Consider the following 19,392-nt stretch of genomic DNA (forward strand, 5'->3'; position numbering starts at 1 on the left):
AGGGGGGCACCCTAGAGACACAACATTAGATCATTGATCTCTTAGCCGTGTGTGGTGCCCCCCTCCACTATAGTCCACCTCGATAATACTGTAGCGGTGCTTAGGCGAAGCCCTGCGTCGGTAGAACATCAACATCGTCACCACGCCGTCATGCTGATGAAACTCTCCCTCAACACTCGGCTGGCTCGGAGTTCGAGGGACGTCATCGGGCTGAACATGTGCTAAACTCGGAGGTGCCGTACGTTCGGTACTTGATCGGTTGGATAGTGAAGACCTACGACTACATCAACCGCGTTCTTCTAACGCTTCTGTTTTTGGTATATGAGGGTACGTGGACAACACTCTCCCCTCTCGTTGATGTGCATCACCATGATCTTGCGTGTGCGTAGGAATTTTTTTGAAATTACTACGTTCCCTAACACTCCCTCCCCGCCCCAGGCCATCAGTACCATGGGCGAGGTTGTAGGCAGGCAAGCAGAGGAGCAAGCCGCCGCTCCAAGCTGGCCCCTGGTGCATCAACTAGATGCTCCAAGCCTGCTCACAGAGGAGTGGCCAGTTGCTGCACGCCGGCACACGAGGGACCACGACATCCAGTGCACCATGGTTGGTCGCGCCATCTGACGCAAACATTGGCGGAACATCATTATGCTAGCGGAGGTGGCCAACACGTCCGCGGCCACCACCGACACCGAGGAATAGTAGACCATGGGAGCCGCCGCCGCTCAGAACCCACGAATGGTACAGCCACCGCGTCACCGGCATAGATACCCGGTGTGTTGCCTAGTTTTGCTCAAAACATCATGGACCCTAGCTGCGGCCGACATTAGAAATTACACCTGCTTCTAGATGTTATTCATGTTCAGTCAAAAAATTTCCAAAATATAATTAATTACGTATGGTCTTGACTTGTTGTGCTCGGGCTGGTAGTAGGAACTAGACATTTTCCTTTATTTATAACTCTCCTCGCATTTTTTTGGCTTTCAAGTGAAACATGGTTGTGGACATTATCTATGAAGGTGTAGATATCTGTGAACATGAGTTTGATGTGGAAGTTGAACTTGGAATGTTGGGCTTGCGTGTGAACTATACCATGTCCAATGGTTCGTCTGTTATTGTTCGAAAAGTAATGGCTGTTATTACATGACCCAAAAAAAAATTATTTTGTGCCACGTCTAGGCATCACAGGATTACATACATCTCAGTAGATGCACGGACATCACAACAGGAATGTTGACTGGATAAACATTTGAACCTAGCTATTATGAATGAAAATTTGTATTGACAACAGTTTTAGATAGCAGGAGATGCCTAGCCTGCTCTGCCTCTGCTATCTTCTTTCTGGCTTCTTCTATCTCTTCTTTGGCTTGGGTGAAGAAAGCATCTGATTGCTCTTTTCACTTCTTTAGGAACTCAACTACATTCTCAAGGGCTGCTGCACTGTCAGGACCCCGATTCCAAGTCACATCGATTTAGCCGGTAACACCTCATATCACTTTGCGGCCTCATGCACGGTATTCCCACGGGTGTCGCCTTACCATGGCCCGGGACCGTTTGCGCCTTTTGGCTCACGTATATGATAGTGTCGCTAGCATCCATATGACAGAGAACCCGGGCTGACATGACTTGTCGTGAACCCAAAGTGGCACTAACTTACGGGGACATGCATACATGAATCAACATCGAGCATGTTAGTCAGCAGCGTGCGAATCCGGGCTGTAGCACTGGGCTAACAGGACTCCAGGAACCCGGGCTGTAGCAGGCTAGGCAGGACTCCGGATGTCACCGCATGACATTTCCCGAAGGGACAGACACAGGAACGAAGTGAATCACACGCCGACCAGTCAAGTGCTCCGAAGTAGTAGTGCTGGGCTAGCAGGACTCCGGTGAACCGGGCTGTAGCGGACTACTATGGCTCATGGAAGCACAAGACTACATTTCCCCATAAGAGAGGCTACCAAGGATAAACAACTAGGTTGTCGGATCCCACACATACCAAGCATTTCAATCATACACACAATATGCTTGATATGTGTAAATACAACATGGCATCACAACATAACTCTACGACTCAAGTATTTATTCATTAGGCTCCGAGGAGCGAGATATTACAAACATGGGTCTCATGACCCAACATACAGAGCATACAAGTCAAAGCACATGCGGAAGCTTAACTTGTCTGAGTACAGACAACTAAAAATCAAGAAGGCTGAGGAGCCTGACTATCTACAAGACCCTCCCAAGGGTACATGATCGTAGCTGAGGTAACAAGCTAAACGTCGAAGTCCACGTGGAACTACTAGCGAGACTGAAGTCTCTCTGCAAAACATAAATTAAGAAAACGTGAGTACAAATGTACCCAGCAAGACTTACATCAGAACTAACTACATATGCATCAGTATCAACAAAGGGGGTGGTGGAGTTTAACTGCAGCAAGCCAACTTTGACTCAGTGGCTAACTTGAACTACGACTGCAAGTAACTCTTTTGAGGTGGCGCACACGAGTCCACATATTCACCATATCAATACTCCACTATGGATCCGCTCCCGTCTCCCTGCGAGAATGCCATCCATAGCACTCACACTTATCTTGCGCATTTTAGAGTATCCGCTTTCACTTGTCTATGAACTATGCAAGGGGTCCAAGCTTCCATATCCGAGGAATCCGGCTGTTCGAATAGATAATGATAACCCTGCAGGGGTGTACTTCTTCACACACGCTCTCGCCACTTACCACCATGTACACGTCGTGTATCTCGGCAACCTTCAAGTGGAAGCCTGGTGAGGGAGTCGGCCACGACCAGACTAACCAACAAGTCTCTAGTCCAGGTTTATCGCCTATTCGGGTTCCATCCGCAAGGAGATCCGGCCGGGGTGTCGCTCACGACCCCAAACGATGTGTACAGGGTTCCCAAGCCCACCATCCGGGTGCCACTTGGTACACCGGGCCACTGTGCCTAGTCTGTCCCAAGCCCACCTGTACCGGGTGCCACTTGGTAGACTACTAACACTACCTACAAACACCAGAAACTAGTTGCAACTCTTGGACAGAGATCGGGTTGGTTAATAAGTCGAGAGAGCTTGGAGCACCCGGAGCCCAATGTGTGGTAGTAACTATTCATGGATCACAAACACAGAACTCAGTTCCTGAGGATGGCTGCAATGAGACAACCCACCATGTACTCCTACATGGCCTCTCACCGCTACCTTTACCAAATCGTGTTCACACACTTAGCTCTCAACGGTAGGACATGTTCACCACGTTCCAGTTCATTCCCGATGAATCAGACCTGACTCAACTCTAAGCAGTAGCAGGCATGACAAACAAGCATGAATGAGTAGGCACATCAGGGCTCAAACAACTCCTACTCATGCTAGTGGGTTTCATCTATTTACTGTGGCAATGACAGGTCATGCAGAGGAAAGGGGTTCAGCTACCGCAGCATGTAAAGTTGAAACGTTGTTGTCCTAATGCAGTAAAAGAGAGCAAGAGCGAGAGAGTGGGATTGTATCGGAATGAACAAGGGGGTTTTGCTTGCCTGGCACTTCTGAAGATAACATTGAGTCTTCATCAGTGTCAACGATCACATCATCAGAGCAGCGTCTACCGAGAGGGGACAATTACCGGCAAACAAGGAAGAACACAATCAATGCGATGCAACAATATGATGCATGATCATGACATGGCAATATGTCGTTGATTGAGCTAATGCAACTAGCAACAAGTTAAATGGAGTTGGTTTGAACACTAGGTTCAAATTCAAACTCCACATATGGTTATTTAAATGCCATACATTTGATTTGTCCTAAACAGTAGCTATAAGTTTTTCTAACATACATGAAAATGGTACAGATGGATAGATTGGATTTTTTTGATCATTTTTCATATATAAACCTTTTCATTTGGAGTTACGGTTTATTTTCTATGATTTTTAGAAGTTTATACTATTTTCTAGAATTTTCTGGTTTATTTTAATCCAGAAAATGTATGACTGCGTCAGCGTGATGTCTGAGTGACGTCAGCAGGTCAACTGACCGCACCAGTCAAACCTGACATGTGGGTCCCAATGGTCGGTGACTCAGCAAATTAATAGGGTTAATTAGCATTAGGTTAAACCTAATTATACTATCAGTGAGGCCGAGGCCCGCATGTCAGTGAGTCAGTGGCTTAACTAATCTTCAATTAGGAATTAAACCTAATTAGCAGGGCCATGGGCCCACCTGTGATTGACCCAAGGAGTCAAACCTCTGGTCAAGAGGGTCAACACGCCGGCGGCTTGACACCGGCGATGACAGACGCGGCGGAGAGGCTCGGGTTTCGCCGTCTGGCGATAGTTTGACTCGCGGTTTGGCTCTACACACAGCTGGAAGTGCGCCGCGTCCAACGGAGCAGGTGGCTGGGCGAGAGGGGGCCGGAAACGGCGACTGCAACAACGGCAGGCGACGGCTGGAGTTCGGGTGACGACAGATTCGTCGCTACGGTGTGCAAAATGACCGGTTCTCGATGTCTACTATACTTACGCATGCCCACAAGCCCTTTGGACACGCTGGCATGACCAAATGGTCGCCGGAACAACTCCGGCAACGAGCCCGAGCAGTGGCAAGATTTGGCCATGGTAGGAATCGCAGCTAGAGGGCGAGGGGAGCAACGGGGTTAGGGGGAAGAGAGAGGAGCTCACGCCGGTTGCTACGGTGGCCTCGGCGAGCTCGGGGAGGTCCGGTGCAGGCGGAACGGTGGAGACAACCTCTGGCAATTCGAGGAGGAAGACGATGGCGGGACGGCGATGCAGAGGTCCTGGTGAGGCGTAGCTCAAAGAGGAGGAAGAGGGCGTCGTGGCAGAGGTGCTGGACTGATCGGTGAGGCAAGGCATCGGCGGTGGGCGCGGCAGCAACGAGTGGCGGTGACGGTGGCACTCGGGTTCGGGCGAGAGAGAGAGCAGAGGGGAGGAGGGCCTCGGGGAAGAGTGAGTGGGGTCGGGGGGTGCATGTCGACGTCCAGGCGTCCAGAGCGACGTCGGGGAGGCGGCGGGAAGCATGAGGTGGCTCGGGCGCGTGCCGGCGCGCGGCGGCCACGCGCCTCTCGTCCTTCTGGCGATAGGTTGGTGGTGACTGGCACGGACAGTGGGCCGGGCCAGCTTTGCCTAGTTGAGCTGCAGGTAAGGCCGGGTAAGCCTTTTCCCTTTTCCTTTTTTTCTTTTTCAATTTTGTTTTCTTTGTTCTGATTTAGTTTAGGAACTAAACCATTTTAGATAATTCTGAAAATTATTTTGGAGGTTAACTGAATTATTTCAGGGCTCCACAAATTACTTCAGAATATTTGGACCATTGAAAATATATATAGCATTTAAACGGCTCCAATTCAAATACTTTTGTGTTAATTCAAAAATCCAAAGATGACCTAGAAATATATTCATCATTTTTGGGAGAGGTTTTCACCTTAACCAGAAATCATGAACCTTTCTTTGGGACATTTTGGGTTTATTGAAAAAGATTTTAATCAAGCCTAGATGGATTGATTTAGTGCAAGGGTTTGAACAATCCCCATTTCAAGTTTAAAAGAATTTAAACATGATGCAACACGTGACTAGCTAGCTCAGAGCATACCAGAACTAGGGATGTGACATGCACGCTTTCTTTCAGCATTTACTAGAGCAACGAGGACACGAACACTTGACGACTCCACCTAGCTTGTGAGTAATCCAACATCATCTGGGAATTTGCACCTTGTGTCTAATCCGACATCATTAGGGAAATGTCACCTTGTGTGTAATCCAGCCTCATTTTGGAAACATCATCTCGAGGTTGACCATACTTCCCTCCTCGCAGGAACTGCTTCCTGACATGTAGAAGTTACTTCTTTGATCAATAGTCAGAGCTCCCCAGATCCATTAAGTAGAAGCCCAATAAACATGACTAGGAGAAGTGAATTCAAAAAGAAGAAATATAAAAATAGACTGCAAGCTGAGAACACCCACTTCCTACATCAAGCTAAAAAGGAAAGCATTAGGACCAGTAAGACTGTGCTTATTACATATCAAACAAAGCCAACTTACAGAAACTACGACATATACATCAAATAATACAAGGCTAAGAGAAATAGAAAAACCAGCAGAGGTGTGCACTAAGTCAAGGGTCGTTGCAGTAAAACAACCAACAACCAGATGATCTCTAGGCCGTCTGTAGGCGTGTTTGACTGACTAGCTTCAACACTAAATTACAAAACATTCATCCTACGACATGGTGGCTCCACTGACTAAATTGAGATCCTACAAATGATTCAGAGCCTAATCAAGTGTACATGAAATTGTTTGTCTCACCTATTATTGTTTAATTATCTGTCACACTGCTGGATTGCATGGCAAGAACCCTAACCAAGAAGACAACATGGTTTGACGTTGTTTTCGGCTCGGGGCTTGCCCAGGGCCTGGTCTGGTCCCGTGTTCTCTACTACTGCTAGACACATACCATGGCAAAGTAAGAAAAATTCAAAAGAGGGGGCTCCCTCCGATTTCATTAACGAAACCATCAAGGACACACAAAACATCCACCACTCTAGTTAGGTTCTCAATGTCAATGTAATTGAAAGGTTGTCACTTACCAAAGCTCGTTTTACAGGTTTGGTGCAGCTCCTCTTTAACTTGTGACGTTCCTTGAAGATGTCCCCAACATCCCGTATTTGGTCTTCATTGCTCCTCTGCATGATCGCATTCATAGTTTTAAAATCTCAACATGGCAAGAAAAATATAGTAATACTCACATCATGTGGGCAACATTAAAGCACTCATCTGCCATGATAGCACGAGTTATTTTTAATATCCTACTATGTGGCTCTTCAACTATGCTAGAACTACATTGTGGTTTCATTTTGAGTGAATAGAACAGGGGGTCACCTCCCTGCTATTCTAAAAAAACATTCCATCAGTTGCGACACTACTGGTTAAAGATGAAGAACCTACCCAAAAACAGCGCAATATAGGAGCAACATACAATTACAAGATGATATTCTGTTGGAAAATGCAAGCTATAACCAATTACTTTTACCGGAACAATAGCAGCCAGGAAATTTGAAGAGTAGGTATGAACATAATCGGAACTGTACATGTACTGCTTAGAGAATCAATATACACATTACCAATCGAGGAGGAGTACAAAGGTCGCGGCGGCGTCTATGCATTATGGTGGGCAACGGGAGTCAGTTCATTGTCGATGACGGTGGTGTTGGTGCGCTTGGCGTTGGCTTCCGGAAAGCAGATCCGAGACCATGGAAGATGGCGCTAGGGAAGCGGCTCCGTGTACGACAACGGCGGCGTACGACATCGTCGATGAGACAGATGCGCTACGGTGGACGAGTGCGCCGATGAAGAAGGGGAGGGGCACGAAGGTGCTGCAGTGCCGTGGAGAAGTCTATTTTGCTCTGGGGATATACAATGCGGAGCAATGAGGAGTACTCTCGGTGACGGGTGGGGTTGGATAGGTGGGGTGAACGTGAATTTACCAAAACAGCCCCCGACCAACCAACATCCGTCGGTCTGTTCGACCAAGGGTATGATGGTAATTTTGCATTGGTCGAATCTGAGTCGCTGGAGATCTCGATGGAAGCGGGAGATTTTTCCACCGACCAGAAAATTTGTAACACCGTACTAATCCCTACTCCCCGTCTGGCGTGTTGGGTGATTGGGCTGAGCAGCTAGGAGTACTACTAGTACTCACCCCGATTTTATTTACTCTGCACATTAGGTTTGATTGAAGTCATACTTCACAAAGTTTGACCAAGTTTATAGAAAAAATATAAGCATTTACCATAACAAATCTATATGATGTGAACGTGCATTTAATAATGAATCTAATGGTATTGATTTGTTATTGTGTATGTTAATATTTTTGTTTATAACCTTTGTCAGAGTTCACAAAACTTGACTTTGATCAATGCTAGTATGCAGACTTAAATAAAAACGGAGGGAGTACACATCTGTTTTCTTAGTTTGCCGTGGCATTAATTATTTGTTGTAATTGTGAAATAAATACATTAAACTATTGACTTCAACTATAATGGTTTGTACAATTCATTATTTAGAATCGTTGTTGAATTCCAAGATGAATACCAGGTCTATAGTACTTCACAATATGCTTAAACTCACATAATCCAACTCAAATGAAGATCTAAATGCATTTCATTGTTATTAATTTGATGGATGCAACAAAACCAACAATAACTCTAAATGATCGGTCTTAGCAATTTTTAGAACACATCCCAATGTGTGAATGAAACATAGAGAGTTTGTGGAGATGGAGCAATGGCAGGAGAGAGATGCATGTCCTCAATAGACAAGATATATACCAAGTGGAAGAAAGAGTCAGAGGACGGGAAAGATTGTATATATGTGGGCAAGAGAGTAGGAGAGAAACCGAGAGAGAGAGAGGGAGAGAGAGGGGGGAGAGGGATGTATACATAGGAAGAAGTTAGGTGTGTGAGCAAGATAGAGACAATATATAAGGAGTGAGATGTGTGTGCATCAAGATTTTGTACATGTGGAAGGAGAAGAGACAAAAGGTTTGACGAGAGAGCTCAAAAGAACATGGAATAGAGGGGCATCTTGTGGGCTGAGGGATTGATAATTTTGTGCGGGCGGGAGGGAGAGGGAGAGAGGGGGGGTGGGGAAGGAGTTACTCAGCCGTCACCACGTTATCATGCTTCCAAATGGCCCCGCGGTGTCTAGTGCGGTCTGGTCGCTGTATTTATTCTTCCCGACGCCCTCCTTGAAGATCAAGGTGCTGTGCATGTAACACCCTCGATGCGGCTATATCTCCCACGTGTTGAAGCACGACTTAGAGGCATAACCGCATTGAAAGCAATGTCGCAAGTGAGGTAATCTTCACACAACCCATGTAATACATAAGGGAAAAGATACATAGTTGCCTTACAATCGCCACTTCACACAATACATGAATAAAGCATTACATCATCCAGGTACAAACAAGGTCCGACTACAGAACCAAAATAAAAGAAGACTACCCCAAATGCTACACAGATCGCCGATCGACCCCAACTGGGCTCCACTACTGATCAACTGGAACGAAACAACACAAAGGACAAGGTCTTCATTGAGCTCCTCCTTGAGCTTGGTTGCGTCATCTGCACGGTTCAACGGCACCTGCAAGCTGGTTTTGGAAGTATCTGTGAGTCACGGGGACTCAGCAATCTCACACCCTCGCGATCAAGACTATTTAAGCTTATGGGTAAGGTAAAAGGTATGAGGCAGAGCTGCGGCAAGCGACTAGCATGTTTGGTGGCTAACATACGCAAATGAGAGCGAGAAGAGAAGGCAAGGCACGGTCGATAAAACTATGATCAAGAAGTGATCCTAGAACAACCTACGTCAAGCATTACTCCAACACCGTGTTCACTTCCCGGACCCTGCCGAAAAGAGACCATCACGGTAACACACGCGGTTCATGTATTTTAATTAGGGTCAAGTTCAGGTTTTCTACAATCGGACATTAACAAATTCCCATCTGCCCATAACCGCGGGCACGGCTTTCGAAAGTTCAAATTCCTGCAGGGGTGTCCCAACTTAGCCCATCACAAGCTCTCATGGTCAACGAAGGATATTCCTTCTAGCGGGAAGACCCGATCAGACTCGGAATCACGGTTACAAGACAGTTCGACAATGGTAAAACAAGACCAACAAAGCCACCCAGATGTGCCGACAAATCCCGATAGGAGCTGCACATATCTCGTCCTCAGGGCACACCAGATGAGCCAGACGTCGGGTGGGCTAGCCCAGAGTTGCCCCTGGTAGCTCCCGACATCGCTCAGTTGGACCAACACTCAGAGGAGCACTGGCCCGGGGGTTTAAATAAAGATGACCCTTGAGTCTGCAGAACCCAAGGGAAAGAAAAGGCTAGGTGGCGAATGGTAAAACCAATGTTGGGCCTTGTTGGAGGAGTTTTATTCAAGGCGAACTCTCAAGGGGTTCCCATTATAACCCAACCGCGTAAGGAACGCAAAATCCGGGAACATAACACCGATATGACAGAAACTAGGGTGGCAAGAGTGGAACAAAACACCAGGCATAAGGCCGAGCCTTCCACCCTTTACCAAGTATATAGATGCATTAATTAAATAAGAGATATTGTGATATCCCAACAAAATATCCATGTTCCAACAAGGAACAACTCTAATCTTCACCTACAACTAACAACGCTATAAGAGGGGCTGAGCAAAGCGGTAACATAGCCAAACAACGGTTTGCTAGGACAAGGTGGGTTAGAGGCTTGGCTCAACAATATGGGAGGCATGATAAGCAAGTGGTAGGTATCGCAGCATAGGCATAGCAAAAGAGCGAGCAACTAGCAAGCAAAGATAGAAGTGATTTCGAGGGTATGGTCATCTTGCCTGAGATCCCGCAAGGAAGAAGAACAAGTCCATGAAGAAGACAAACGGACGTAGTCGAACGGGTCCTCACAAACGCGACATTATCGGAACCAACCCAAAGAAGCAACACCGAAAAGAAGCACACAACATAGTAAACAACCAACACATGAACATGGCATGATGCACAACCAAGTATGATGCATGTCCGGTTTAAAGAGGCATGGCATGTCAAAATGCACAAACAATCCTACAAATTAAGTGGAGCTCAATATGCAATGGAGTTGCATATTGAAGAAAACACTACATGACTTATTTAGTTCTCTCTCGTTTATGTACCCAACAAGATTAAATGTTTTTAGCATGGCAAGAGATGAAGCATAAAGAAACTATCTATCTAGGCAAGTTTAAATGAGGCCGGAAATAACAAACAACAATTCCGGAAAAACCTCATGTGCATATTTTACGGTTTGGTACTGTTCTGCTCTAAACCATATTTTAGAGTTATTAAACATGCGAAGTAAAGCCATCATGTTAAACTAGGCATTTTTCTACCCTATTTACATATAAAGTTTGTTAAGTTTGGAGCTACGGTTATTTAGTTATGAATTAAAGCATTTTAGCATGGCATAGGAGCAAATTCAAACAAACAGCATTTTAGACATTTTAAACATAGATGAAAGTTGCATATTATTAAACTAGACAAAATTCTAAGCAACTTTGATATTAAGTTTGTTTTAAACCGATGCACGGTTATTAAGTTATTATATGCATGATCTACAAGGGGATTTCTGTAAAACAACAGTTTTCTGGAAATTAGCTAAATTCGCAGAGCCTAAAAAAATACTGGGCCGGATCTGCTGGTCCAACAACAGGAAAAAAAGGGTGGGGCGCCAGGGGTGTGCTCACATTGGGCCTTATATGGCCGGGCCAAAACAGTGGCTGGGCCTCGGGCGCTGGACACAGGAGCGGGCCTGGGGGAGCTGGGACGGTGGAAGGAGGCATGACGACGCAGCGGGTCCGCGAGAGTCAACGCGGGCGCTCAGGCAAGGCGTTCGTCCTCTTCCTGGTTCGAAAGAAGCAGAGCAGCGGCGGCGCAAACTCCGGCGTGGCGGTGAAGGACGGAGGACGGAGGATCTGGGCGACGCAGGCAACGGCACAGGCGCTGCTCGTCCTCCTCTGGAGCAGGGACGAGGCGGCCATGGCAGGCGGGCGCCAGGAGGCTCAGGCGATGGCGTTCGATGGGACCGGCGAAGCGGTGAGGCTCAACGGGAAGCAGGGGCGGCTGGATCCGACCAACAGCGACGACGAAAAGATCCCGGCGGCAGCGGCATGCTCCTGCGGGCAGAGAGAGAGAGAGGCTCGGGTGAGTGGGGAGGAGAGAAAGGAGAAGAAGGACGCGAGGAGAGCACGGGGAGGAAAGGGCGGCCCTGCTGGAGCTCATTTTTGGCAGGTTCGGGCGGCGGACGGGGCATCTCTGGCGGTGGCGCTAGTCCATGGCGGCAGGTGGTCGAGGTCGAGGAGCTCCGGCAAGAAGGGCTCGCAGAGGAGGCTGATTCGGCGGGGATCCGCAAGGCATCGACGAGAACAAACGGCGGCCACGGCGGGGACTTGGCGTCGGCTGGAGGAGCCCATCCATGGGGCCGCTCATGGCGTACCTGAGAGAGAGGGAGGTGCGTGAGAGAGGAAGAAATCGGGAGAGGGGGAAGAAGAAAACAGAGGAGGAGCAGAGGTCCTGGAGGCCGGCGAGGTTGGACGCTGCGGGGTGGCTGCGGCTCGGGAAGAGGAGCTCGGGCTCCTGGCTCGCGGTCGACGGCGGGAGAAGGCATGGAGGCAGATCAGGAGGAGGGAGCTCCTGCGGTGGTTTGTTGGAAGAGATTCGGGGTGGATCCCCATGGAGGATGAGGCTAGCAGCGGCTTCATTGGACAGGGAAGGATGAGGGATGGATCCCGATGTGGATTCGATGGGGATTGCGGCGGCGGGTGAAGGGACAAGTCCCTAGATTTTAGGTTTTTGTCCAGATTAGGTTAGGGGTCTATATATAGTAAGTGGATTTTGGATAGGGGCATTTGGTTCCTTCGATCGGAATCGGACGGTCGCGAAAAAATATGTTAGGAAGTCCAATTAACAAAACGGAGACGTTTTGTAGACGTTTGGGGATGATCCGGGCGCAATGGTGACGACTGCTCGGGTCGGATCTGGGACAACTTTTCGGGCGCGCGCGCGAGGAGGACTGCGGGCTGACGTGAGAGGTTAGGTTGGACCCGGCGACTGTTTCCGGAGACCGAAAACGTCCGACGTTAGACCGGCTATATTGCCGCTATAGTTATCCGTTGGGGCGTCAAACGGACTCCGAACGCGATGAAACTTGGCAGGCGGCCTACCTACTCAAAAATAAGACCGCACGCCAACTCTCATCCCATTCCAAGAACATTTTCCGGACACTTATAGAATACTAATTCGGACATGCCAAGGGCGCGTGCAAGTGTGTCTGGGCTCAGAACGGACAACGGGCGGAACTGGGGGAACCCGGACCAATGGAAGTTTTAAAACACGATGACATGATAAGATGCAACACGCAAGCAAATGACATGGCAACGACAGCGAATAACTGTAAGAAACCTGGCATATCGGTCTCGGGGCGTCACAACACTCCACCACTACGAGAGGATCTCGTCCCGAGATCTAGAATGGCACCGAAGGGACAACGAAAAAGAAAGAGAAGAGGTAAAACTAAGTTGCTTCTTTGACAAACGAGTGAGACCAAAGAACCTTGAGAGGTTAAACAAATTGAAGAAAAGAATGCAACGGAGATGAACGAAATTGAAAACACACCGCTAGAAAAGAGGAACAATGGAGAACAGATTCAGACAGCACTCCGTTTGAAAAGTGATATGAAACTTAATAAAATGAAAAGAACTAGAGCAGAGGGCACAACACTCTGGTTAAATGGATAAGCAAAGGAAAGAACATGATCTTGACAAAACAAGATGATGGGTTGAAAAGAACAACAACACAATGCCTCCGGAACGAAAGAATAGAAGTTAGATAATTGAGATAAAAGAATGGAGAAGAAAATACCAAGTTGTGCCACAATTGAGCTTGAAAAGCATATTTAGGAGAAGTGTCGAACGGAATTGTTGGAAAACCAACAACGAAAAGAGTAAGCTTGTAGTGGGCTTATGGAGAGCATCTCAAAGCTGAGTTGAAATTCTGCCACTGGCGGAAACGATAGATTGGACTGATATCCACAAGGAGACAAGAAACTTATTTCACCGGGAGAGTAGATGAAGAACTTGGATCATTTATAAGAACCATAAATAGCAACAATCCTTAGGGAAGGCTTTAGGTGAAATATAACCCAAGATAACTCCAATGACGAGATTGATGGATTTAAGATATCTCATTCTTGACAACATGTGAATCATGAAACATGAACTCAAATTATGAAGAATGACATAGCACCACCTAAAATGATACGGTAGAAAAAAATTGCACTCCGGATTGCAAGATGAAGAATACTTGAGCTCCTTTGAAAAGAATCTTGATGAACACTTTGAGAAGGAATTAAACCCTTGATGAACCATCATGTAGAACCTCCATGAAGAACTCCGGTAATGAAAGAATGATCAAACGAAAGAAAGAGAAGTTGAAAGCACAAGGTGAATCCTTGTAATGACTTAGATGGATCTCTGTGATGAAATAGTTGAAAAAGGTTGGAACTCCGGGAAAAAGAGAAGATGAACAATTGAAAATCAGGAATTTGATGAGCCTCCGGAATAGAGATTTAACCACTTGGATGAAACAATAATAAGAATTACGTTATGCGTATCCTTCACCAATTTAAATTGATGACAAGCAGCGGATTTGGCATACTACTTATTCTCGTAGAAAAGATTAAGAGAGATATCGATAACTTGATAAGGTCTTGATGGAACCGCCGGTGGGATTTGGAACAACGAATGAATTGATATGATAACAAGGTAAGAGAAATCTTGAACGAACCACCATAAGAATTAAAATGACCGAAGGGAAGATAAAGGAACACCGGGAAGAATTAGCAAATGAATGAAGATGCTTGAGAGAATTTATATATGAGAGAACGAAGAGATCATGCACTGATTAGAGGATATTTGATCGATGCACCGGTAAAATTAGGAGGATGAGAGCTGAAAGCTGAGAATGAATAACTCTGAGATGATGGGCTCCGGATAATCAAACTGAAAAGACTCCTAAATTGCTCCGGATAGGTGAAAAGAATTCCCACAATCAAAAATAATTATGAGAGGATGGCAACAAGCTAGAATCACGAATCTGTGACAGAGCGGATAAGATATGGAGGTAAAACTCTTCTTCGGTCTTCAAACGCAGAGAATGATGATGAGAAACACCACCATGAATTGTTGAGGCACTCCGGAATGAAAAAATTGGAAAGGTTGAGCCAACGATGAAAAGAATTTGACAGATCTTGGAGAAATAAATTTGACTGATGATAAATCATTCTTACGTCAAACTTTGAGATGAATTTGAAAATAGCTCCCGTAAAATAAGAAGAGTTAGGTAAGATCCTGGGAAAATACCTGTGGGTTAGGGCCCACTCAAAAGAAACACCGTAGAACAATTTAAGAGAGAAAGCACCGGTTGAATTAAATGGTTTGAATTTGGTAACCACCTCGAAAGAGCTTGAACGAATGCAGAGTGGAAACACGAATCTTCAAGATATCTTGAGCACTCCGGAACAATTGAATAGCGAGAAGTGGATGATTAAGAGGTGCACCGGCACGAGAAAAAATTTGAAACAAGGAAAAGAATGTGATTAAACACCGAAAGCTTGAATTGAATCCACCGAAGAAGAAAAATGAGTGAAGAGTGACGAACTTGAAGCTTCATTAGAATCTTCATGAGAATCACCTGATACGAACATTGAAAGAAAAGAATGAAGAGACTTCACAAGAATAAAATGGATACTTGATTAAGAAATCCGATTCCTTGAAGAAACAAGGGTGGGAGGGTGGGAAAACAAAGGCAACTTGGGATGGATGAAACAAACAACGTTGAGAGCTTAGATTGAATCTTGCGGATGTTGAAAATGGACGGATCCGCTTGAAGAGAAGCACACCGGTTGAAAAGGATTGGTAAGACAATCTCGATGATCAAGAAGGATTAGTATTCACATAGGAATATGAGAACACCACTTAGACAAGGGATGGAATCAACATTTTACTTCGAAGCAACTCGAATACCACAACTCAAAACAAAACAAAGGATTGGCTTGCATAATAAGCCGGAACAAACATATGATAGAGATTTCGTCCGAAGTTTTTGTGGTGGGGCCTACACGGGCTTGATCGTACAACACCATCATGTACAAGGCAGTGCACATGACATACGAAGCGTCCCCGAGTCGGCATAGCCAAGGACTCTTTAAGACACAACGAGACCACTGTAAAACCAACAGTGAATAGGCGGACCACTAGATGTCGAACCCCAATTTCATATCATACATCTGTCGAAAAGATATCCTAAGAGCTACTTGAATTCCTACTTATAAACTCCCAAAATTTTCCGGTTATGCAATCAGGTGTTGGGGATACAGGGGAAGCATAATATCTCACCCAAAACTAGCAAATCCTACATCCAGTTGTATCCATCCTTCAACACATAACCAAGAAACCTTCGAAAATCGTTTACCTCAACCTTCGAAAAGCATCTGTTATACGAGTTATGGCGATACTCCCGAACTCCCGCCCCAGTACTAGGTGGCGTCGAGGTTATCTCACCAACAATTGTATAAAAGAGATTTTCGATGTCGGCGAAACTAAACTCAGGTATTCCAAAACTGCAACGATAAAATTGTGACGACAACACCTCGGAGCTCAACTCCCCGGGACACTGCCACAACCCCTAAATTTCAGGAGGCACCAAGAACAATGTTCTCATCACAAATTGATCGGAACGATTCCAAGATACCCGCGTGATCCTAAATTTTTTTAGTGAAATTTGAGAAGAGAAGAGTTAAAACTCTACGTCAGGATGCCTCACTAGAGCGACGAAGGGACTGAGGAGTAAAAAGAAGTCCTAACTCTCCGATATATATAATTCCTAAAAGACTCAAAACATTTTTCTAGACTCAACAACGCCAGCTATTCGATCAAGTAGGGGGCTCCTAAGGTCGGGGAAGGCTCTGATTACCAACTTGTAACGCCCTCGATGCGGCTATATCTCCCACATGTCGAAGCACGACTTAGAGGCATAACCGCATTGAAATCAATATCGCAAGTGAGGTAATCTTCACACAACCCATGTAATACATAAGGGAAAAGATGTATAGTTGGCTTACAATCGCCACTTCACACAATACATGAATAAAGCATTACATCATCCAGGTACAAACAAGGTCCGACTACGGAACCAAAATAAAAGAAGACTACCCCAAATGCTACACAGATCCCCAATCGAGCCCAACAGGGCTCCACTACTGCTCAACTGGAATGAAACAACACAAAGGACAAGGTCTTCATCAAGCTCCTCCTTGAGCTTGGTTGCGTCATCTGCATGTTTCAACGGCACCTGCAAGCTGGTTTTGGAAGTATCCGTGAGTCACGGGGACTCAGCAATCTCACACCCTCGCGATCAAGACTATTTAAGCTTATGGGTAAGGTAAAAGGTATGAGGTGGAGCTGCAGCAAGCGACTAGCATGTTTGGTGGCTAACAAACGCAAATGAGAGCGAGAAGAGAAGGCAAGGCACGGTCGATAAAACTATGATCAAGAAGTGATCCTAGAACAACCTACGTCAAGCATTACTCCAACACCGTGTTCACTTCCCGGACCCTGCCGAGAAGAGACCATCACGGTAACACACGTGGTTGATGTATTTTAATTAGGGTCAAGTTCAAGTTTTCTACAACCGGACATTAACAAATTCCCATCTGCCCATAACCGCGGGCACGGCTTTCGAAAGTTCAAATCCCTACAGGGGTGTCCCAACTTAGCCCATCACAAGCTCTCACGGTCAACGAAGGATATTCCTTCTAGCGGGAAGACCCGATCAGACTCGGAATCACGGTTACAAGACATTTCGACAATGGTAAAACAAGACCAGCAAAGCCACCCAGATGTGCCGACAAATCCCGATAGGAGCTGCACATATCTCGTTCTCAGGGCACACCGGATGAGCCAGACGTCGGGTGGGCTAGCCCAGAGTTGCCCCTGGTAGCTCCGGACATCGCTCAGTTGGACCAACACTTAGAGGAACACTGGCCCGAGGGTTTAAATAAAGATGCCCCTTGAGTCTGCAGAACCCAAGGGAAAGAAAAGGCTAGGTGGCGAATGGTAAAACCAATGTTGGGCCTTGCTGGAGGAGTTTTATTCAAGGCGAACTGTCAAGGGGTTCCCATTATAACCCAACCGCGTAAGGAATGCAAAATCCGGGAACATAACACTGATATGACAGAAACTAGGGCAGCAAGAGTGGAACAAAACACCAGGCATAAGGCTGAGCCTTCCACCCTTTACCAAGTATATATATGCATTAATTAAATAAGAGATATTGTGATATCCCAACAAAATATCCATGTTCCAACAAGGAACAACTCCAATCTTCACCTGCAACTAACAGCGCTATAAGAGGGGCTGAGCAAAGTGGTAACATAGCCACACAACGGTTTTCTAGGACAAGGTGGTTTAGAGGCTTGGCTCAACAATATGGGAGGCATGATAAGCAAGTGGTAGGTATCGCAGCATAGGCATAGCAAAAGAGCGAGCAACTAGCAAGCAAAGATAGAAGTGATTTCGAGGGTATGGTCATCTTGCCTGAGATCCCGCAAGGAAGAAGAACAAGTCCATGAAGAAGACAAACGGATGTAGTCGAACGGGTCCTCACAAACGCGACGTTATCAGAACCAACCCAAAGAAGCAACACCAGAAAGAAGCACACAACATAGTAAACAACCAACACATGAACATGGCATGATGCACAACCAAGTATGATGCATGTCCGTTTAAAGAGGCATGGCATGGCAAAATGCACAAACAATCCTACAAATTAAGTGGAGCTCAATATGCAACGGAGTGCTCGCATATTGAAGAAAACACCACATGACTTATTTAGTTCTCTCTCATTTATGTACCCAACAAGATTAAATGTTGTTATCATGGCAAGAGATGAAGCATAAAGAAACTATCTATCAAGGCAAGTTTAAATGAGGCCGGAAATAACAAACAACAATTCCGGAAAAACCTCATGTGCATATTTTACGGTTTGGGACTATTCTGCTCTAAACCATATTTTAGAGTTATTAAACATGCAAAGTAAAGCCATCATGTAAAACTACGCATTTTTCTACCCCATATTTTAGAGCTACGGTTATTTAGTTATGAATTAAAGCATTTTAGCATGGCATAGGAGCAAATTTAAACAAAAAGCATTTTAAACATTTTAAACATAGATGAAAGTTGCATATTATTAAACTAGACAAAATTCTAAGCAACTTTCATATTAAGTTTGTTTTAAACTGATGCACGGTTATTAAGTTATTATATGCATGATCTACAAGGGGTTTTCTGTAAAACAACAGTTTTCTGGAAATTAGCTAAATTCGAAGAGCCTAAAAAAATACTGGGCTGGATCTGCTGGCCCAACAACAGGAAAAAAAAGGGTGCGGCGCCAGGGGTGTGCTCACATGGTGCCTTATATGGCTGGGCCAAAACAGTGGCTGGGCCTCGGGTGCAGGACGCAGGAGCGGGCCTCGCGGAGCTGGGACGGTGGAAGGAGGCAGGTCGACGCAGTGGGTCCGCGAGAGTCAATGCGGGCGCTTAGGCAAGGCGTTCGCCCTCTTCCTGGTTCGAGCAGAGCAGCGGCGGCGCAAACTCCGGCGCGGCGGCGAAGGACGGAGGGCAGAGGATCTGGGCGACGCAGGCAACGACACAGGCGCTGCTCGTCCTCCTCTTGAGCAGGGACGAGGCGGCCATGGCAGGCGGGCGCCAGGAGGCTCGGGCGATGGTGTTCGACGGGACCAGCG

Source organism: Triticum urartu, chromosome 2A, assembly GCF_056163025.1.
Source record: "Triticum urartu cultivar PI428250 chromosome 2A, HENAU_Tu73, whole genome shotgun sequence".
Classification (NCBI taxonomy): Eukaryota; Viridiplantae; Streptophyta; class Magnoliopsida; order Poales; family Poaceae; genus Triticum; species Triticum urartu.